Genomic DNA, 25,073 nt, shown 5'->3' with positions numbered 1-25,073 from the left:
AGAGTCTGAGCAACCATCAACCAACGGTCGCAAGTCTTTTTCACGAAATGTATATAGTCATCCATCAAAAGAAACCACTGTATCTACTCCATCAGATCAGTTATATATTCCTGAAGAGAAGCCATTTCTTGCTGTAAATAAGATGTTCCGTACATATGTGTCTAATATCCCACCTGTAGAAGAATTCCAGTATGCCAATCATAGATACGTCAAAGGAGGAAAATGGCCACCAAAAACCAAGTTTTGTACTTCTTCATCTCAGTCAAGACAACCACCCACAAGAGCTGATTGTGCACCACTCTTAGAACATAATTCCCAGAATCCTACTGATCTTGACTAGGTCTATCAGATAGGGAATTATCTCACCACTTGGTGTGCACATGCTGAAGATGTCCTTGATGATTTAGGTCGGCAATCAGATTTGATTAATGCAAATCTTAGGCTGCTCTATGAAGAGCAACAGTCTGAGAAAGCCGAAAAGGAAGAGAGGAAGAGAAGAAGACAGAAGAAAAGGGTCAAAGAAATTCCTAAATTCAGATTTGACATGAGCACTCCCAATTATTGGGATAGAGAAGAAGAGGAGGAAGACACAGAAGAAGCAATAACTGCCACTAGTGCAGAAGAGTCAACCTCAAAAACCTCTAGAAAATTGACCAGGGCAAAGGAAGAAGCATACAAAGCCGAAAAACAATTTGCTTCTAAGAAAGAAATTATGACTCTTGATCAAGCAACTTCTAAATTCCCTTCCTTTATTTTACCTTCTATAAACAACCAGAATAAAGCTCATGTGTTGAAAGAAGTCTCTAAATACCCACGTGTAGAAGAAGATTTGTATGCTGCAAATTCTAGTGGGTATATTTTAGATCTTGACAATTCATCCAATCCAGGAGAATCAATCTGGATATGGACTGGTGCTCTGTATCAGATGCAGGTCACCACAAAATTAGATAATTTTTCTATAATGGTCCTAGCCAAAAAAGAATGGCCGACATTGTATATGATTGGTGGATGGGACCATCCGATGAGGAAAGAAGAGCAGTCATGGAAGCAGGACTGGCCACTTTAGAACTTTTGTTGAAAACACAATTTGTTCCAGAGCCAGTAGATGAGAAAAAACAGCTGATAATAGACTTAAGCCGTATGGAACTAAAATATTTAAAATATCTTGATCAGTTTGGTAAAGATTTCATGGCAAAAGTCTTTAAGGAAAATCTTTCTAATGACACTGCTAAAAAAATATCATTTTTGTCTAAACTTCCAGGTAATCTAGGAGATCTTATTATGAAAGATCTAGATGTACAGAATAAGAAAATAGATCAAATATATTGGGTTGATCTTCTTTTCAGGTGTACAGAAAAGGTTAAGTATTTGTGCTGGCAAAAGAAAGCACACGATATTACACCTAGTTCAAATGTCTGCAGAACAATGCTACCCTGGACACCCTTTAAAAAGAAGAAGAAAACAAAAAGGTATGGAAAATTTAGACCCAAAAGAGTCTCCAACCCAAGGAAGCCTTTCCGAAAATTCAAATTTTTGAAAAAGAGAAAGAAACCAAGAAATAACAATTGTTGTTTCATTTGCAAACAAGAAGGCCATTTTGCACGCAAATGTCCTAATAATTCCTCTTCTAAATTAAAAGCTTGTGTTGAGATCGAGGAATTCAAGGACGATTGGTCTTTAGTTGATTCAGAAGATGAAGTTTCTGATGTATATATCTTAACAGAAGCTTCAGAAGATGAAGATAATGGCCAAGCTACTGTACAAAAGATGAATATTTGTAATTATTGTTCTGATGATGATGTTTCTGAAGAATTGCATTATAGTGATCAGTCAGATGAAAGTGAGACAGAAGAAACTAAAGACACCACCGATGTTTTAGATGATGAGTCAGATTCTGAAAGCTTGCAACAAACAGGTAAGTAGCCGATCACAGTCTTGCCCGAATTAAATTCTTTCTGTCCTTATCAAAAGAATATTGTTGCTTCTACAAGTTTCAAAATTCCCGAAAATAATAGAATTGAAGAGCAAGCTCTATTAAAAAAGATCATTAAAACAAATAGTCTCATTTATATCCCAGTACAAGTCCAAGTCAGAAATGAATGGATAAATGTTGATGCATTCATAGACACTGGAGGATCAAATAATCTGGCTCGGCCATCTTTGTTTAAATCTCTTTGGAAGCCACTCCAAAACATTCTTGTGTCTGAAACAATTGGGGGATCTGTTCAATTGACACATTATGTTGATAACATCTCTTTGAAAGTTGGGGGGAATATTGTAAAAATTTCTGCTATTCAGCATTTTGATCCATCTGCCAGTTTAATGCTTGGAATGCCTTTTATTAACTCTGTGCTCCCAGTCACTATCAGCGAAGATAAGCTGATAATCAATTTAAAAAAGAAGGCTATTGCTGTGCCTAGATTATCTATGGCAAATTCTGAGGCACGAAAAGAAAATAGTCAAAAGAAAGTAGGAGCAAGAAAACCTCTTAAAGACTCCAATAATTGGCAAGAAATGGAGTTAAAGAACAAACAAAAGGCATGCATTGATCAAAATTGGTCCGCTGAGCAGATTTCTATGCATGATAAATTGTTAGAAAGTTGCTCAAACAATCCTCAGCAATTCTGGATAGTAGAAAGCCCAAAGCAAGAAATAGTGACTCTACATGATAATGGAGTCAAAGGAAAACTAATTCCATGCACCCCCATAGATGAACAAGAAATCAAGAGATAGATAAGTGAGCTGCTAAGTATGAATCTTATTGAACCTAGTATGTCTCATTACTCTTGTTCAGCGTTTCTAGTTAGAAACCATTCAGAAATAGTCAGAGGTAAGCCTAGAATGGTAATTAACTACAAACCTCTGAATGCTATCACTCAGGGTTTTCATTACCCTTTGCCGAGACCAGAAACTATTATGCAAAAGATTCAAAACAGTAAAGTATTCAACAAGTTTGACATGAAGTCTGGATACTATCAAATACATATCCAAGAAGAAGATAGGCATAAAACTGCCTTCACATGCCCTGCAGGTTTTTACTAGTGGAAGGTGGTACCCTTTGGCCTAAAAAATCCCCCTTCTTTCTTCCAAAGAAGAATGGATTTTTTATTTTTTGGAAAGTATGATTTTATTGTAACATATATAGATGATATTCTTGTACATAGTCCAGATCTTGAAACACATCTCAAGCATTTAGAGATTTTTTTGAGTGAAGTTCAAAATCATGGTATAGTCCTTTCAGAAAAGAAAATGGTTTTGTTTCAAGACAGTATAGACTTTTTGGGGATCAATGTCGTTAATGGACAAATACAAATGCAGCCCCATGTTCTTACTAAACTGTCTCAGTTTCCAGATGAATTAAAAGACACTAAAACAATTCAGAGATTTTTAGGTGTCTTAAATTATGTTCACAGATATATTCCCAGGTTGTCCGAAAAAACAGCCCCAATTAGAAAACATCTCAGAGAAGGATGGTCAGCAGAAGCTACTGCAGCAGTTAAAGAGCTTAAATCAGAATGTCAGCAACTTCCAAAATTACAACCACCAGGTGACGGACTTCTGATTTTACAAACTGATGCTTCTGATAGTTTTTGGGTAGCAGTTCTTTTTGAGAAAAGGGAGAATGAAGAAGGAAAGGAAGAAGAAAAACTTTGTGCATATGCCTCAGGTGAATTCTCTCCTAGTCAAAAGAATTATTTTATTGCTGAAAAAGAAACTTTAGCAATTTTTAATGGGATACAAAAATTTGAACTATATTTGGCACCAATAAAGTTTCTTATAAGGACTGATTCTATGAACTTCAAGTATTTCTTGTCTGCCAAAATTTCAAGACAGCTTGCTAGAGGAAGATTGCTCTCATGGTAGATTTGGTTTCAACAATTTGATTTTGATGTTGAATGGATACCAGGCAATTCTAATTTTTTAGCAGATTCGAAGATTGCTCTCATGGTAGATTTGGTTTCAACAATTTGATTTTGATGTTGAATGGATACCAGGCAATTCTAATTTTTTAGCAGATTCTTTAACTAGAGATATGAATAAAGCTTTTGTCACAACACCAGGAAATTTCTTCATAATACCAGGAAAAGGCCCCAAGATGATAATTTCAACACATTTGTAGATAGATTCAGGCTTCTTGAAAGCCATGCGAATCATTTGACAGAAGAAATCAAGAAAATTGTGGGTTTGCGTTTGAGGAGGAATCAGTGGATTCGAAGATGCCAAGCATGGCAGTCTAAAAATGTTGGTATGTCTTTAGGCCTAGATGCTGATTTGGTAAAGGTATACCCTTTGCCCAACATGAAGGTAAAGATTTATTTCAAAAGTTTGTCAGATCTATGGTCTTCTCAATTCACTGACAATATGATTTGGATCCTCAAAGCATTAAATTATTATCAGCTAATTGGAGGAATAGACTTTGCTCTAAGCATATATACAGGAGCTCAAATGTTGGATTTAGAAGCTATTCCAATTAAAGCAGACTTAGAAAAATATATTTTTTCATTAAAAATTCCTGATATTTTTGAGGAACTTGAAGCATCTTTTCTCCAAAGATTTGATGAAAACTATGCTCCCAATGACACCTTTCCCCAATATGAAATTTTTGCTGATTGGGAGATTAAAGAAGGATTCTGCAAGAAAAAGCCATCTACTAGGACATCTCAGTGCGTCCAGAGAACCCTGCAATATCTAAGGACTTTCTCATCTCCTTGGGATTACCAGAGTTTACAATTAAGAGAAAGTATTTCTCCAAATCCTTTTTCACAGGTTTTCTATCATGAGATAACAGGAGAAATCAAGACCAGTAATAATATCGAAAGGATTAAACAGTTGGCTCTTTGGTTCAAAGAATTTGGGATGCTGAAATTAACAGAGAAGCGACAGGTTTTACAGCAATTGGATGAACTACAAGGCGAACCAAAAGTTTTAAGATTCATGGTTAATCAAACAACGCTAATCACAATAAGCATTATTTCAGGAAACTGGAATAATAATGTAGTTCATATTATTAGTTTACTGTTGTCAAACAAAATCTGTACTTCAATGATTTTTGAAATGGGATGGCAATCAAAAGCATACATTAATGAAAACTGTAGATTATGGGTCCAACATGCAATTGAAACTTCCACTAACATGTTTCAGATCTTTAAGTGGGAGCTTCTAGATGGTATTGAGTTGGTAGTTCAACCTTCTCCCGCGTTCAGGAAAGTTTTTAAAGATTCCTTTCTAGATATTGATATCAGCCCAGTACCTTTTCTAAACAAGTGGGAAAAGCAAGAAGTGATGTTTACCCCACAACAACAAAACCTCCACAAAATAAAAGTAAATCCAGACCAAGGACAAACATCAAAAGCATCTCTAAACGACAACGAAACAGTATCAACAGATGCCAAAGGAAAAGGTAAAATTGAGGAATCTACTTTTCAGGACATATATGCAGATGCACAGGATCTGCATGATATCAATTGGGACAAAGAGTACTCAAAGATGATGGAATACGACTACCTCAAGATGCTTGAGAAAAAGGCCTTTGAAAGACAACTGTCTTCTGATGATGATGATTATTATTTTGACCGAAAGGATACTGGTAGAATTATTGTATTGGAAAGATTGAGTAGACACCGTCGGTTAAAGGAAATGCCGACAGGACCCTCAATTATTTCCCCTTTGTGTCATATCTTAGATGGGTTTAGATTCCTTTAGGAATTTATAAAAGAGAGATCAATGGAAGGAAGCCCACAAGGTGGGATGGAGTGCTTCTTGATCTTGATCTTGTATTGTAATCTTTCAAGTTTTGTAATTTTGATCTTTGAATTAATATTGAAGCCAATTGGGCCGCCTGTCTGAGGACAATTTCTGTCATCCAAAAGAACTTGGAACTGTAAGGAGAAGGCGTTTGAAGACACGTGGAGAGAGGTCATAGTTGCACGCACATGTTTGGTTGAGGAGAAGAAACCCACTTCAGATCTGTTGTTCAATAATCTTCGAATTTGATCAAGAAGTAAGTTCTAATATCAAGGCTTTCTATTGTTGCGTTGTGCTTGCTTTGCTTAGCCTCCAGTTAAGTGGTCACATAATTTGTGTGCTCAGTTTAGTAAAGCTTGCACGCTACCTAGTCGCCTCTTGCTACCCAATCACCTCCAAATACCAACAAGCCTTAGCACTTGATTGCATAATAAATAAAATACCTTTTGATTAGAATCCTACCTTCCAACATGTGCTCTTAACAAATGGGTGAGGACACATATGACTAATGTAGATGGCAGAGATATGAATGGCATGTCACATCTGCCATAAAGTGGCTCTCAAGGGTTGTTGACTACCAACTAGAAGAGATTAATAAGAGAAAAATCTCTCTAAGGGGTCACCCACTTTTGGTAGGTAACATTTGGCTCCAAATGGGACATGAGCTCACAGTAGAGTGCATGATCCATTTTCTTGAACATGGGGGTTCATGAAAGCTCTAGTAATCTCCTAGGATCGTAGACCTATAATCTACACATAATAATACAAATATTTGGGAGCATGTGCACTGGGCGTACTATAATCACCCATGTTTTTGAGCAAAGAAATAATCCATACTAAAAAGTAAATGTATACTAAATGCAAGTCTAATCTACATGCAATCTAAGTTAGCATGAAAACATGATATGATGATATTAGCAATGCAAAAATAACATGCAATGAACCTACACTACCATGCATGCTAACATATTATGCAACGGCTAAGTATAGTCATACAACAAATGTAACTGACATATTAACAAATCAATATAATACACATTTTCCCTATGAATAGTAATGAAATTGGATAAGAAAATTTCACAATAATCCATGCAAGATCTATATACAAGTTCATAAGGGTGGGAGGTGGGATAACAATAGGACCACATTTTATGAAAATGATTCATGTATGTAAGGGAAAAAGGGGAATCATGCTCACACCATTGAGTGATTCCCTCAAGTTTGAATATAGAGAAGTGAACAACCAAACTCAAACACTCCTTCTCAAAAGTCTCCTTAGTGATGCAATGCTCCATTGTGTCCTTAGGGGCATGTTGGAACGGTGAGGAGATGGAGGATCACAACAAATAAGTTGCTTATTATATGTTTTCGCTGATGAGAGGAGTCCCAGTGGGAGAAGTTCACATATGACATGTATTATAAGGGTGGAGAACAAGATGATCAACTAGGATCTCCTTAAGAAAGACTCAATATTTGGCTCAAGCCTTCACCAGGAAGCAATCTGATTTCTATAAGAAGGCATAGAGATATATGCACAAGACCTAGGGTTTGATAGGTTAGGCAAGTGTTGGAGTTCCCAAGAGTCAAGGCAAGGAGAAAAGGTTCCTTGAGATTGATTTCAACAAGGTTAAGGCTCATGACACCTTAAAATAAGTCCTCAAGTTGAGAGAAGGAAATGAGGGTTTCCCTCTTAGGGAAAACACCTAGGGGTAATATATTCCATGCATGAAATTGAAGTGGATGACCACTAAAATGAGAGATCTCATAGCCAAGACACTCTTCTTGACGTTAATGGTCTCCATAGACCAAAAATATCCTTCCCTATAATTTTGCACCAAGCCTTAATTGACTAGTTTAGCCTTAAAATGACATATTTTGAGAGTGAAGAAAGGTGGATAAATTTTGAGGATTATCACCAAGTTACTGGACTATTGCCTTGCCATATTGGCGAATGGAGTCTAGGATGCCTTAGATAAGCCAAATTTGTTTCTAAGGAGGTTGAAATTTGATGCCTAAGCTATCAAATTTTCAAAATTTACACATTTAATGGAAAGATGGAGTTTCATGGGAAAGCTACTAGGAGTTCACCACTAGGAACATTCATTATGTGTTATGATGAGTTATGCATACAATATTCGTTTAGATATTCTTCAATGAATTGATTTACAATAAATTAGGGCACACAATTTAACCTAGAATGAATAATTCTATGCATAAGACGTTCAAGAAATAGATACTCAATGATAAAATTTAATCACAAGGTAACATGCAATATATGCTTCCATTATACCAAGAATAGCTCCAAAGAATATCCAAATATCAGCTTCCAAACATCAAAGTGCATCTCACGATCTCCAATTTACCCATAAGAAACAAGTGCAAGTTCTCTAAAGAGGTATGAATTCTCCTATTTGATGACGTGAGATGAAATGGCATCTCATATGTATTTATGAGTCCTCCTAGGTTTAATTTTTTTTTTTTTTTTACTAGAGGAATCGGCAACATCGATGGTATCGTACTCGCGTTACACGGGGTCGAATCCCATCGGCTACCTCTATAACCTCTAGGAGGGTCCGCCCAGGCCGCCTTGAACGTCCCTCGGGTTTTCTTGGGGTTTGAACTCGTGACCTGCATAGCTGCACGAACGACTTAACAAATCGTTCGCTTGCCACTAAACCAAACCCCCACGGCCCCTCCTAGGTTTAATTTTACCCACAAGCCCCTAAAATTATAAAATAATGTGCAATAAATTCTCTGGGTCACAAGTCGACTTAGTAACCAATGTGCACATAAGATAAATCTCCAACAAAAGGGTTAAAATGTTGATTTCATGCATGCATTGGCTATCCAAGGGTTGATATTGAGGCCTAATAGTGCTATGTAAGGTGTAGAGGGCCTCTAAAATCATGATGGAGGGGTTGGCCCCTTATTTTTAGCAAAAATCATCCCGGTCCTTCAGATGTGTGTTTGGGGCACAAAACTGGGTCTCATGGGTCTCCAAGTGATAGAATCTTTGTCTCTACTCCAACGTTGAGGGAACTCAATATGGTGATAGACCTCCCATGTATCAAGGTATGATACAAACCTCATTTGCACCCTAGGTCAATTTCTTGACCCTCATGAAGTGCTAGGCCGGCTGGGGCATGCAAGTTCAGGTGCATCATCCGATGGAAAAGTGTAGAATCTATGGGTGTTGAAGGTTCCTATGGCTATGAATGATGCTATACAAATGTCCAAAGTCCCATGGCTCTCCATGCATCATCTGTGGGTGTTAATGTGTCCCTCTATAGGACCTATATTCCATTTAAGTTTCCAAAAACTATAGATGTAACCACCTGCCAATTACACACAATATCCAGTGCTGCAAATTTCATCACCGGTTACCTTAATCAGTAGTGTATCTAAGTGAACCAAGCTTGAATGAAATGGGCATAATAATACTTCATATGTGGTTTCTCTTCCAAAATTAGAGCATTATTCACGTAATAGCGTTACCTCCATAGGTAGGAGTGGCTAATGAAGGGCCCTATTAGGTGTTTCCAATCCCCAAAGGGAAGTGACATGTCCTCAATTTTGTCAACGATAGGTGCCATGTGAATAATGATGGAACAAAGGGTGGTAAGGACTCCATAGCCAAGTGCCATGGTCAAAGGGACCAAATATGATGTAATACCTCATCTTGGGTGTATAGATGTGAGGATGGACTAACCGTGGATACATGAGTTACCTAGAACTTTGTTTTTCCACCCCTCTATATAACCTTTCACTTATTCTTGAATTTTCCTTGTATTACTGTTCATAGCTTAAGGAACGAGAGCTTGCTCTATATGATGTATAGCAGTGATTACCCCCTTTAAGATGGGGCAGTTCATTTCCCATCAGGGGTTGGGATATGCAAGGGTTCCTTGTCTTCTATGAGATGGGGCAACAATGGCCTAAGAACCAAGTGATGGCAAGATGATGTAGGTAGAGCTTATGCTTAGATTTTTCTTTTGTCTTTCTTGTGGCCATTATATGCTCTTTCTTTTTATTTTAGCTGCAACAACCTCCTAGGGTGCATTTTCGAGCCCCACCCAAGGTATGAGGATGTGTGGATGCCAAATCCCAATGAACAATGGTTTGATGACCCAAAGAAGGGAGATGGAATAAGGGCTCGTAATGTATGGACGGAAGTGATAAGTGTGGAAAAGGGATAGATGGGACACACTATCTCAATAGTGGATTCCCATGTAGTTCCCATTCCTAAAGCCATGGGCCATTAGGGGTGGTCCCACTGGACTAGGATAAAAAATTAACTCCCCATTTAAAGTTAGGGAACAATACTATGTCCAAGACCTTTATTTCTTCCTATTCGCTCCATAATCCATGTTAAAATTCCCATATATCACCAAGAACCAACCCCCGATTGCATTATAAATAAAGTACCTTTTGATCAAAAGCCTACCTTCTAACATGTGCTCTTGACAAATGGGTGAGGAAGGATATGATTGATGGAGATGGAAAAGATATGAATGACACATCACGTTGGCTACAAAGTGGCTCTCAAGGGTTGCTGGTTGTTGTCTAGAAGAGATGAATAGGATAAAAGTTTCTCCAAGGGGTCACGCACTTTTGGTGGGCAACATGTAGCACACGAATGTGTTGAATGCGGGGTAATGAAAAGTTTCCACACACTGCACACATAGAAAAATGTGTAAGTACTAGAATTGTGGGGTGTGGTATATAATGCAAAATGATGATGAAAGTTCATAGAAATAAATCAAAAATTCAAAGCATAGATGATCTGGACTTATGCAGTAACGCAACAGAATACAGACATAAACATAAACATAGAGATGCAGTAGAAAAAAATCTTCATTTCATTAATATCAAGGAACTAAAAGATGCTTACAAATAGAATGGAAATAAACTAGCTTGGGTGATGGAAGCTTATCTCTAAGAAGGGATCTGGTGGCTACATGCCTCTAAACTATGTTCCAATGAGGCTCAAGGGCTTTTTTATTATTGAACAACAAAGGGAAACCCTAAACAACAAAAACCATAACCTTAGGAGATAAAACACCATGAGTTTATGGGCCCCATTGGGGTTAGTTGGGCAACAAACTTCCTAGGCTTGTAACTTGGTCATATGATCTAAGATTGTCGCATAAGATACCTATTTAGAAAGATCTCTCTAAGTACTATAGGATTCACAATAGGCCCTTGTTTGATGTGGACCTCAAAAAAATGTCGTTTAGGTGGTCAAAACAACTTCAGAAGTTCAGGACCCGAAAAACTACTAAAAATAGTAAATGTTGTTATAATCAAGGAAACTGATGAAACTGACTAGAGATCTAGGTGGAATAGGTGGGTGGCCACCAATATCTACCTGGATCAGTCCTTTCCCTTTAGGAAGCAATGGTACCCATTATGTGTAGAGCCTCCCTAAGGTGAGGAAATTTTTGTTGAACCTGGTCCCTAGTGAGCTACTTGCCCTGGTGAAGGAGTTAGCCTGTTTTGACAAATTGATATAGATGGATCCTCTGCTAGCGAGTGTTCTTGATCTGTGTGTCCATGATCCTATCAATTGTGGCCTATTCAATACAACTTGGGTTGAGCTCTGTTGGTGTCAGCTGTTCAACAATGTCATATGTGTCCAACAATGGGGGAAAGTATGGCCGCAACCGATCCACATTGAATATTGGGTGTAAGACAAGGAGCGGTGAAATGTTGAGCTCGAAGGAATTGTCCCCTAAAGCCTTAGCAATGGTGTAAGGTCCATATCAGAGTGGGTGAATCTTGCAGTGGGGCCTAACAAGGCACGCGTTCTGCAAATGTAACCAGACTTTGTCACCCACCTGGAACTTGTGTGGCACCTGATGTTAGTCATGACGCTGCTTGTACTTAGAATTTGCTTTGTCTAATATGTTATGAACCTGCTGGTGGATGTGCTAAATGTGTTCAATGACATTGTCATCCCTGTCAGCTTCGGACTAGACATGAGTTGAATCTTCCTGAGGAGCTGCAAATGGTATGGCAATATCAATGGGACATAGTGGTTGGAATCCTAGTCCCACCTAAAAGGGGTTGTGGCTAATTGAGCTGTGGAGAGCCCTGTTGTAGCTGTGTTGGACATAGGGGAGGCTCTCATCCCATGTGAATGGGTGCTTTGAGTTGTACATGTGAAGGATGTGCACGATCATCCCATTGACGACCTCTGTTTGGCCATGAGTTTGGGGGTGAAAGGTCGTGGACTTAGTGAGCTTGGTATCCAACAACAAACAAAGGCTTAACCATAATGCACTTAGGAAGTTAAGAACCTACTGTCCTGATCTAAGATAATGGAATGTGGGACCCAAAAGTGTACCCATAATCATTCAAAGAAGAGTTTGGAAATGGGTTTTGCTGTGATACTCTTCTTGCAGGTTGCGTCGATGACCACAAAAACACATTTGTTTCCATGCTTAGTAGAAGGAAGGATCGATATATAATCCATGGATATAGATTCTCATGGCTGGATAGGAGTAGGCAAAGGAGTATACAAGCCTTTCTTCTTGATTGTAGGTTTGGCAATGGCGCAGGTAGTGCAATATCTAATGTATTTCCCAATAGCTTGTGGAAGGTGTGGCCAAAAAAAATACTTCCGCAACACTGCCAATGTTTTATGTACCCCAAAATGTCTAGCTACCCAACTATAGTGCGCCTCCCAAATCATCGTGGCACGCTTGCTTGAAGGAACACAGAGGTGTCATAGGTGGCGTAACAGTGTGTCCTACAGGTGAAAGCCTAGAACTTCCTTACCTTCTAGGAGAATCTTGTATGTGGTGCCAAATTCAGGATCACTCTCTAAATATGTGGCCATCTTGAAGTCTCGTTTCCACAAGAGTCGAGCATAGTGGTCAGTTCCATAACTAGCGGTTGGATGAGGCATTCTGCAACATTATTGATGTTGCCTTTCTTGTACTTAATGCTTAAACGGAACTATTGTAGATATGTCGAAAATTTCTGTTGGTGATCATTCTGCAACTTCCTTTGTGTTTATATGAACTGCGAGGGTCGATGATCTGTGTCGATGACCGTTTCCTTCCCTATAATGTAATGCTTCCATTGTCTACATGCATGTATGATGGAATACATCTCCTTGTCATATGTGGGATACTTTCAATCTATATATGAAAGCGTCTCAGTATGATATGCCACCGGATTCCCCTGCCGGGTAAGAATTACACTAGTAGCATAATCGAAGGCATCTATCTCAATTTCAAATGGTTGTTGCATGTCTAGTAATGCGAACACTGGTGAAGAGTAGAGGTAATGCTTCAACTTGCCAAACACTTTTTTTTTGGATTCAGACCAAAAGAACTTTGCTTTCGCTCCGCCCTTGGTGACTTGACTCAAAAGCCAAGTGATATGAGAGAATCCCAACATGAACCTGTGATAGAAATTGGTAAGACCCAGAAAGCTACGGAGCTCTATTAGAGTGGTTGGGGCTAGCCAATCCTGAATAGCTTGTTTCTTGACTGGGTCCACATGCACACCCCTATAATTAATGATGTACCCTAGATATTGAACCTGGGCCATACCAAAAATGCATTTCTCCAAATTGGCACACAAATTGTGTTGCTGCAAGGTTTGGAGGACCTAGCGAATATGGTGTATATGCTCTTGCCAACTCTGGCTAAAGATTTGGATGTCATCTAGGTACACTACCACAAATGATTTGGTGAAGGGTCACAAGATGTCATCTATTATCCGCATGAAGGTTTCCGGGTCATTCATTAACCCGAAAGGCATGACCAACCATTAAAAAAGGCCCTCCTTGGATTTGAAGGCAGTCTTCCACACATCAGAGGGTTCGATTGGTACATGGTGATAATCAAAGTTCAAGTCAATCTTGCTAAAATATTTGGTCCCCTTGAGTTGGTCCAGAAGGTCATCAATCTGTGGGATTAGATACCTATTTTGGACAATGATCTTATTCAGTGCCTGATAGTCAATACAAAGCTCCTTGTTCCATCCTTCTTCTGCTCCAACGTGATCGAGCCTCCACAGGGTGATGAAATTGGCTTGATGTGCCCTTTTTGCGATGACTCCTGCTGCCTCTTGATTTCATCGTTATTCATAACAAAGTGTTGGAAGATTGGTCCATTGGGTAGCGGTGAGTCGGTTCATTGTTTGCTGGTTGAGGCAAAGCAATTTAGGTATATGTATATATGTATATAGATGTAAATACCACAAAGCACTGTGTTATAAAGCTCCAATAAGAGGTATGGGTGTCATGTTGTTATGTTTGTCAAGTTGGTTTTCTTTTTAGTGGGCTGTTCATTGTAAATATTGCAACAAGATAAGTTATAAAGCTCCATGGGCAGTATGTTTTGGCTTCTCAACGGTTTTTATGGTTGTAGGTGTCATAAACACCAAGTAAAGTGTTACCCTAAAGGGGGAGGGTTCTGTAACAACCCCATGTTAAATCCCATGTAATAAAGTTAATAAAGGAAAAATAATACCAAGTTCATCGAACACTTATTCCAAGTTGAATGTTGGGAAAAACATCCTAGTGGCTGTTCATTTGGTTTATTATGGCTAAAGGAAATTGGCAAAGGCAATCACAAAGACTTTGGAAAGGCAAGAGGAATTAATTGGCATTTTAATTATGGGAATAACGGAAAATAGGAGAAAAGGAAGGTGAAAGGTCATAGGTTGCATGTGAGGAGGAAAATGAAGGAAAATAATGGAAAATGAAGAAAAGAGAGGCCTCATTAATACAAAGGATTTTGAGGATCAATTCACAAACTTTTGTTAGTTTAGTTTTGGAGTTCTCTCTATTCTCTCATACTCTTGCAAACTTAGAGCATTCATGGAGAACTCTAGCATTGGAGAAAGGAAGGAAAAGAAAGGACAAGAAAGAAAAGGGAAGCAAATGTCAAGCAAGGAATAATTGGATCAAGGGCTACAATGAGATTACTTGTAGGTATCAAGTTGCATGTATGATTTCCTTGCTAGTTTTGGCATGCATGGCACATACATGTGTGTATTTGGCTATCTTGCTATCATTAGTAAGGGTTTTTCTAGGTGTGACAGTGGTTTCTAGCCTTGAATTTCCATTTGTGGATAGCCATGGTGTGATGGGGTTCTTTTACTTGGTTGAGCTAGATTGCCGGATGGTTTTGAAACTGAGTGGGGTGGTCTCAGGAAAATTATCAAAGGCATAGGAATCCCTTGACTAGTAATGGTAGGATACACGATTTAGAGTGAGGGAAGAGATGGGAAAATTCCTCGCGGTTTAGGTGGAGAGATTCAAAGGAATCCATTCTTGTTTAGGGCCTAGTGATCCCTTGACCGATATATGGTGGGATTGCGGTAAAGCCTGCAGTTTATGTTTCTTTGTTTGGGCGTATGAATCCCTTGACCAGTATATGGTGGGATACACAACAAAGCCTTGTTATATAGATGAGGGTTTTCTGCCTAGGAATCCTTGTACTAGTGATGGAGGGATACACAGTAAAGCTTAAGGAAGCCCTGGTTTGTTTTGTTGTGAGTTCCACATTCATGCTTGGAATATGGCACAGGGGTGATTGGCTGAAAGAAAGAATTGGTTGAACCCAATCTATCGTCAGGTGGTAAGTGGAAGTCCCATGCTTTGTTGGATTTTGCATATGTTAATAAAATCTCTTTTCCTGTTGTATTTCATGAGTAAATGTGCTTTTTATTATGTGGCTTTGATGGTTGTTCTATCATTGTTATTATGTTGGTTATATGCTGGTTATAAGCATGGTTTTATGACAAACTTTGGCTATGGATCTCCTCATGGTTTTTTAGTAAATGAATTGTTAATGAATGTATGACTTAATAGGTGATAATGCAACTACTATGAGAGGGCATTAGACCTTCTTGATGAATCTCAGATAAGTATGAGGTCCCTATGTTCAAATGTGTTTATATGACCTGTACATTACATGTTCATGATGTGTTTGACAAAATGTCTGTCATGGTTTGGATGAGTTAGGTCAGGTCCTTGTTCAATTTTTTCATTATTGGCCTTCTATTCTTGTTATTTATTATTTTTGAGAATTTCATCAAGTTCTATGCAGAGGCTTGAGTCTCAGCCTTGAAAAAGTGGCCCAGATTTCTGGGTCACCGCCACAAAACTACATAAAAAATGCTACAGTCGCATGGAGGCATTGGTGTGGGAGTGACTATAGGCTTCTAGTCCCATGGGGGGCTTGTCATGGGAGCAACTAGAGGCTTCTAGTCCCATGGGGGGCTTGTCATGGGAGCGACTGTGGTCTAGTTCAATCAAAAGGCAAGTTAACTTAGGGGTTGGGCACCTGGAGTGGTTTGTTAGCTTCCGGGTTTCCTGTAGCTCATGAGGAAGGTCATTTTGGTTTTGGTTTGTTGATTCCACTTCCTTAACTATACTTCGGGAGTTGAATCATATCATAGTAACTCTTCGTCATGTGTTTACCCCAGTGACTCAAATATCTTGGGTAAACGTGGGAGGAGGGTGTTACACTAGATATACACTGTTTTCCTTCACTGATTTCACGTACATACCTTGGTTGCAAGAATGCCAATAGCGTATAAAAATTAGAATATGAAATTAAAAGTTTGAAGTGAATTAAAATACTGATTCACACCCCCCTCCCCCCCAATAATTTTCCTAACATAGGTATACGTAAAAACTGAGGCAGGTGAATTGGATAATTATAAATAGGGTTTTCAAGTAATTGCATGGCACCATAAATCATGCAATTTGCAACCAAGGAATACTTTTCTTGGACATAGTATTATATGTACATGGTTTTGTTGATGCAAACTAGGCTAGTGATTTGGATCACATAATATCTACATGTGGTTATGTGTTTAACCTATTTGGAGGCGCAATTAATTGTATGAGAAATATATAGTTTGTAGTTGTATTCTCAACTACCAAACATGAATACATGGTAGCCACTCATGCAAGTAAGGAAGTTGTATTGTTCCAATGATTATGTTCAACTATTGTGTTTGTACAATAAGTTGTAAGGTTATATTGTGATAGTCATAATGAAATCTTATTGGTAAAGAACCATGCTTATCATTCTAAAATGAAGCATATTGATGTTAAGAAGAACTTTGTGAGAGACATGGTTGAAGACAAGAAGGTGTTGCTAATGAAGGTTGGCACTTCAAAAAATGTTATAGATTTAGTCACAAAATATGTTGGTACAAAAAGGTCTATTGGTGTACAAAAAGCAATGGGCACTGCTGCCTTGAATTGTTGATATTGTAAAACTCACCCCCTTGTATGTAAACAAAATAGCAAGTGGGATAATGTCGGAAACATGCTATATTATTTGTACAATTAGTTCCACATGCTATACATTGCACTAGGAATGTCGATGGGGATGTAGGGGGGAGAAAGAGCCAAAAATTTAAAAGAAAAAAATAAAACTAGGGTTGTTTTTGGGCCAATGGATTTTTGGCCCATTGAAATATAATTCTAATTAAGGAATCTAATTTGAGATAACAAATAAGGTTTTTGGATGCTAGAGATCCTATATATTATATTGTAAGTGGTGAAGTTAATATAATGAGAGTTAGAGGCATAGCTCTAAATATTTGCTAGTTTTCCTAATTAATGATTTCCAGGGTAAAACTTTGACTATTACATGTGAATGCTATTGTTTTCATTTTTATTGTGCATTGCTTTACTATAAAGGTTTAAAACTTACAATAAATCTCAATCCACTTTTTGGAACTTGAGGAGAGAAAACCTCATGGAGGTGGACCCTACATTGGAGAGAGAAATAAGACCACCTACCAAACTACAATTGTGAGATAACATGTTTTATAATATTTTAAACATGTAAAAAATATCCATGCTCGCATAATATTTTAAGTCAAGTATAATATGAAGTTATGATGAATGTAACACAATACAACTAACATTGGGTTGCAATACATCTAAAAAAAATGTTGATTTTGTTGAGATATGTGACAAATGTTTGTGGCCCTAGTGAGGGAACAAAATGGCTATTAAGGAAGCTCACTTAGAAATGGCTCAAAATATGTTGATAGCAAACATTGAACCATAGTTTTGCATGTTCATTGGTCTTTAACTAGGTCTAAAATGTGGCCATTAGAACATCCAAACTCTCCACAATGCAATAATGAATTGTAGTTGAGCATGGGAGAAACCATTTGATTAGAGATAAATAAATGAGAATATCTACTAAATTTGAGGTGGCCCATTAATGATGATGATGAGTACACAAGTATTGAGTATGAACCAATATGGTGCAAATGAATGTGTTGATTTTAAACACTAGAAGGAAATATGAATTCAATGATCAACGATGAAATCCTTTCTACATACAAGGAATACTACAAATATAGACAATGGTATGTAAGGTACTTGGACCTCCAAATCAAACTCCTATAGTATTGTGTCAATGTTGTTAGGAGGAAATCCATTGGAGAAAGGGCAATATTGATTTCTTATACACCAACTTGAGGTACCGGAACATATGTTGATGGAAGGACTTGGATTAGACTTAGTGCAATCAAGCCATGATAGTATTTGATACAAGAGTTCCCTTTAATGGAACATGGAATGAAGGTTTAAATAAGAAACAACCACATTGGGACCCTAAACCACTAAAAATAAATAACGTATCGAAATTAATAAACATATGCACCAAATTAATGTACTAATTATATTAAAAAGATAATTATTCCACTTTGAGTGGGCAACTTGCTTGATCGCTTCATAATGGTTATCTCCATATACATTCAATCATACCTGAATAATACTTAACCCCTTTACATTGAATAACTCTACTTATAAGTATAATCCAACATGTGCCTATTTGAATAATCATGACCTTTGTATGATGCCTAACTATTATTATTACCTAATTTATTACCAATATAGTTATATAATATTTTCATTCTTTTTTTTATGATTCATCCTCGAATCATAATAAGGCTATAGTTTAGCCATACTTCTACTACAACTCATCATCCACGACATGAAGTAGCTACATCTCACTAGTTTAAATATAAAAAGATCCATGTACGACAAAACCATGTTCAATGTTAGCTACTTAATTTTTACACCGAAGGTGTCCCCTTCTGAAATTGGTCAGGCTAAGCATTTGTCTACCCTTTTCATCTCTGTTTGACATATGTCTGTGTGTACGCTGTTACAGGCTGGAATCCTTGTTCGATTAGGGCCTCCATAGCTCCACAATTATCATGGCAGGCAAAAAATACTTTTGCAACACATATTAACACGTGGAACTCTAGATTCGCATGAGATCCTCCATAGGAATGTGGATTATGCAGTGAGTTATCATATTTTCACCACATCATGCAAATGCTGGACTTCTACATTGACGTTGTCAATCTCCTCCTGTAATAGAGCCTTGGTGCCTTTGCTTCCTCTCTTATCGATCTTTTCCTTCAGTTTACGATGCAACTCATTAAGCACCAACACTAATGAAGAATGGGATATAAATATTTCGGATTGAATGACAAAGCATCCACGAGAACACCTAGACGAATAAAGGTTTATCATATTGACCTTCTATTCTGGTGGATTTTGTAATAATTTGATCTAAATTTCATTAAAAATAAATTTGCAATTTCAAAAATCATAAAATGTGTTTTGGAATTAGTTCCCACACTACAAATATATCCAAATACTCAAAAAAAAATTTCATTATTTGATCAATGCAAACCATGATTCACCAATTTTTTTTATTTTTATTTTGCAAACTGTATTTCAACAATTTTTCCTTTGTAGATACAGGGAAATTTAAGTACTTGTATTAAACGCCACATTATGCACCAATGGAAGCCCCACTAGACCCGTCAAGAACACTATACTGAGAGGAATTCTCTACTAAGAATATTGAGCCATTGTAAAATTCAGTACATAGAATTTTTCATTCTAGGTGAGTCTTCCAGAGGTGTATAAAAATCGCTAATGACCAAAATGCTAGAGAAGTTGCTTTGAATTACATTGTGTAAAGGAAGGGAGAGGGTGCAAAAGAGTTGTCATTTTAATTACAATAATAACAAGAACAGTTGTGAAGCAGTAAGTCCCTACCAAGCTGGAGTATATCTAGCCTTTGCTCTTGCTTCCTACTGACAAAGCATACTTGATTTCTAGTGTATGAGCTTTAGATAGTCGCGCATGTGCGTAGTTGTGGTGAAGTAAAATTATAAGTGCGGACACGAACGAATTCCTCTAGCCCTATAATGGGTATAGCCACAACAGATACATTTTATGGAAGATTTCCTTAGGTTAGAATCAATCAAGAGGGCCTACCTCTTAGTCGCTTATCCTTATTGATGATGTCCTCGCTTGCTCACTCTAGCAATCTCTCGCTTCTGTCTTCAAGCTCTTGAAACAAGTAAACAACAACAACACACAAACATAATAATAGAAAAATTGCAATTCAACCTACTTAATGAGTCAAGAAGCATCAAGACACGAATATATAATATTATAAAACATGTAGGAAATCAATCGATATTTGCATCTATTAATATCAAAGAGAGATTACAACCATTCATCTTGACGTTGCAGTTTTCCTCTAACAAGACCAGGTTCCCACACACTTCTACTAGCATTCCATGATGGCTTCAAACAACAATAGTTTAAAGGCTCTTCCCTTTAGACTTCACTCCAAACCAAACACAATTCTCCCTCACACAACTAGATGGATACAACTAGTAATAGCTTGCTTGTCTAATCAAAATAGTATACTCACACTCAACCAACACTCTAACTGTGACTATAACATCCACACTAGTTTGTGCTTGGGAAGAAGGGAGGTTTATATAGGAAATATGGATGGGAGATGGATCCTCTTCTCATGGGAGAAGGACTTATCCCTTGAGGTAGTTCAGTCATTATAGGGGAAAGGAGCCCAAACTGTCATCCTCGACCTCATCCGCCAAAACAATTTACCAGAATTCCGTTATGGAGCTTATAGAGTTGGAAGCTTCGGCTCTAATTTAAAAAACTGGACTGACGCGACTAGAACACAGCTCAGTTGCACCGATTGGCGTGGGGAATAGTGCTAATCTCTGCACATCGGCACGGGGGAGACAAATGTCATTAGCACCAGTAAACTGGGCAAAATAGAAGTTTCAGGGGAAATGGTGCAAAAGGGAAATGATCTACTCATGAAGAGGGACATAATGGGAATTTCTTTATGAAAGTAAAGCATGCAGGGTTCACTGTATAGGTCCTCTAGTATCAAGGAACGAGGAGTACAGGGACAGTGACAAAATGCTGTGTAACATATGCCCCCTAAAGTGTGAATGCCGAACCAGAGTGAGGGATGAAATGCTTTATAAATCAGTGCGGGGAACCATTTTTCCGTCAGAAAACCTACAAGCAAGTACAAATACATATACATAAAATAAGATGTCTGTCAAATGAGACATGAATCGTGGCATGGATGCAGCCATCCAGAGAATGATCATGTAAATGGATCCAGTTATGGGCACAACCATCCGTCAAAGAGGATCATATATGATAACTCATGGTCTGGTCACAACCAGCCATCTGAAAGAGACATTCATATCATCATAAACCATGTCACACCACTTCATAACCTGGACTTGTGTGATATGAGTCCAGGGTCTTGTGCTCCAACACAACCTGATCAAAGTACAGATGCTAGCATGCGAATAGATGTGTTGACGCTGAACACGCTAGAAAGTCGCTTGATTACCAGTCAATGATGTAAACTGTTAACAAGCGTGAGAGAAACCACCAATAAAGACAATGGCCCTCAAGGTACTATCAACATAATTCAAGGAATGTGAATACAGGAACTGAAGTCAAACACCCGTGACATCACTCAATCGAAGGTCAATGATGTGAACTTGTCATCGAGTGCGAAGAACTTTCCATTAGGGCATGCAAGCTCTAAGGTACTGGAAGGGAGTCTCTCGATCAACATCTCGGATAATGGGTCAAAGTCAACGGGAAGCGACCATGTCGAAGGAGGGCCATAATGAATCCCACATCATCAACGCCAGACGAGAGGATGTAAAATGATTTTGGACAATACAGAGAATCAGAGGTAAGTGTAACTACAGAAGGCGACTCTTAAACATATCGGCGACATAATTGGAAGTTTGGCAACTTTTGGATCCATGGGATTAGAGGTCATAATGATGTGGCAGAGATCAAATGGAAGGCAAAAATGAATGGCCCAAACCCAGGAAGGTCAACGATGCAGAGGAGGATGTCCCAACCCGACACGAAGCAAAGAGTGTCGTGTTCAAGAGTAAGCTGCCGACACGAATCGATAGATTTCCAAATCCACCACCCCCACCATTTCTAGCGAGTACCCCAATTATTTTTTAATCGTAAGCTTGAAGGGGATAGCATATGCTTGCACTGTAAGTTCATCCTTCGGACGAATCTGACCTAGTAAGTTTAACAAGCCCTAGGAAGGAGAAGCTCGTGTTCGTCATGGTGATGAATCCGATGTCGTTTAATAGTTTAACGAGTCCAACAAAGGTGTAACTCAGTATCTTTTTCATGTTTAGAGAGTTTGAAAAAGACATGTAAAAGAAAACTCCACATGGTCCCTTTTCATACGTTTGTGTCTCTCGAGCCTGAAAAGGTAGAAAACAATACTTGAGAGAATCGCTTGACCATTTAATCAAGGAGTACCTTTTTCGTGAATAGTGCCTCCCAACCCGAAAAGGTGGTAAACTTATACTGGGCGCACGACGTTTCGCATCCATTAACAAGTTCGAAACGACAAGGGCTCGGCCATCTTTTCTCTTTTAAAGGGTCGGAAAAGAGCTGAAAGTGGACCCCCCATTTTTATTCTCTTTAATGAGTCAAAAAGGGAAAAAATACTTGACAATCTTTTCATATGAGTTTAATGAGTCGATAAAAGAGCTGAAATGTGACTCATCGTCATCATCAAACATCCATCACCTATTGTTGCACAAGCAAGGTAAAGTGTATTATCGAGTCCTTGAGGAAAAATAGGTCAAAAATATATTCAAAACCTGAGGTTGATCCTCCTGCGCCACGCGATCCGCGGATGGCCCGTTGGAGTCGTTTGATGCCCAGGATCACTGGGGGTCAACATATGTCATACCGACCGACATTCTTCTCATGGCTACGATGACAGAAGATCATCGTGGAGGACTGGCCGTACAATGGCACTGATTTCCGTGGAGACCCAAATATGCCCTTACCAGATGGAGAGGACTTCGATGACGAAGGTAAAAAATCAAATTTTTGATTTTGATGTTTTTTAATTGTTTTTGGTATATGCATGCTTATAACATTTCTCTTGTCTATGCAGATGTTGGACCAGAGTAGCTAGCCGGGATGTCCCCGATAGCCAGGCGCGTCCCCCGTCCTATTGATGTTGTTGCCCCTTATCAGGAAGGGAGTGATAACGAGGAGGAGATTGCGAGGAACCTTAAGGGGTTGACTCATGGTATCCCAGAGTATGCTCATATAGGAGACATGCCTCGGCGTACCAGAGGCACACAGTGGGAGTCTCAGATTGGATCTGTCAACTGCTGAGTCGTGTTGCACGAGCTATCTCATGCTATCATGACCACCATGCTGAGTAGTTCCTAGGTCTAGTACTTACATATTTTTTGAGGCCTGTGTGCCACGGATGTATGAGGCCTGCGAGCCACCAATGTTATTATAGACACACATATTATTTTTTGGGTTCTGATGTATCAAACACTCACACACACACACACACACATATATATATATGTATATGTGTGTGTGTGTGTTGTATTTTCCTGTCTATTATGGTACAAATGGTTTGTATTATCTTTCACATGTTTCGTAAATGTCTATCCAACATGTAATTAGATAATGCATTCGTCAATGCATTCATGCGTCTAGGAATATGATGATATGTAATATAATCAAAATGTCTTTCCAGTAGACGGATATGGAGATACATTAGTAATATTTGAGGGTTCCTGACAGAATATTGCCCGTTGAGTTGAAGGACGTCAAGCTATGAATCCAAGTTGACAACCAATTCTCTGATGCCCAGAGCGATGGCTTCTAACAACAGTTCGATGACCGCATTGTATTCAACAATGTTGTTGGTTGTACGACCCAGGCAGATACCTTGAAGGTCAATCAACTCATCGTTAGGGTTGTAGATAGCCCATGCCACGGATGATAGGTTCCAGGTGCTTCGGCAAGCACCATCGATGAAACCAACATGAGGAGTTGCAGACATCTGCAAAGCAAGAAAAGTAGAGTAAACAAGAAAGCTATTCGAAAAATATCACACAAAACTACGCTAGACAAAAATGAATCACACACTAATGTACATAAGTAACCATGCAAGATGTCCTAAGCATAGTACTTTTTGAGGTAAAGCTCATTTTGGGGCTTATCGAGAGGATTTCCTTCATAATCAATAAGCTCATAGGCTCCTTTCTGAAAAACACGTTTTACAATATAGGGCCCATGCCACATAGGTTTGAACTTGCCTGCCCCAAGATTATCATTAGCTTGGTCATATAGTAGGACCAAATCACCTTCAGAGAAAGCGCGGGGAGAGACCGACTGATCGAAATGGGATTTGACCTGTTTCTTTTGTGCTTCGATGACCAAGGCAGCGAGACGACAAGTCTCGTCTAGTCGTTCTAAATATAAGAGGTGTTCCTCTTAAGGTGATGTTTCGGGGAGGAGTTCAACAACTAACTTGAGCAAAGGAATCTCACATTCGATCGACAATGTTGCTTCCAGACCATAGACCAACTGGAATGGAGTGAAATCAATTGCGTGTTTGGTTGAAGTTCGGTAGGCCCACAAAGTTGAAAAAAGCATGAGATGTCAATTTGAATTGTGCATCCCAATAGTACGCTGAAGCATGGTGACCAAAACCTTGTTCACAGCTTAAACTTGGCCTTTGGCCTGAGGGTAATATGGGGTTGAGCCATCGTGGCGCAAGCCCAATGCAGTTGTCAGTTCTTCCATCATGCAATCTTTGAAATGGGAGCAATGGTCTGTGATAATGGCTTGGGGTACACTGTACCTGGAAATAACATGGTTAAAAATAAATTGAGCCGACGTCTTACCATCTACCAAATATGTAGGCATCACTTCGGCCCATTTGGTGAAATAATCCACATCGACGATAATATAGCCATGGCCCCCAGATGAATGAGGATTACATGTCATATAATTGATGCCCCATTTGGAAAAGGGACCAATGGTAATGACGGGGTGTAGGTGAGCGGGTGGGGCGCACATCTCGTGTTGGTAAATTTGGCATTCGTGACACTTACGACAACAAGAATACAGCCTTTGAAGATAGACGACCAAAAAT

Source organism: Pinus tabuliformis, chromosome 7 (genome assembly GCF_031772625.1).
Source record: "Pinus tabuliformis cultivar Carrire ecotype Pingquan chromosome 7, CPIR1, whole genome shotgun sequence".
NCBI lineage: Eukaryota > Viridiplantae > Streptophyta > Pinopsida > Pinales > Pinaceae > Pinus > Pinus tabuliformis.
This window is presented reverse-complemented; position numbering follows the sequence as displayed.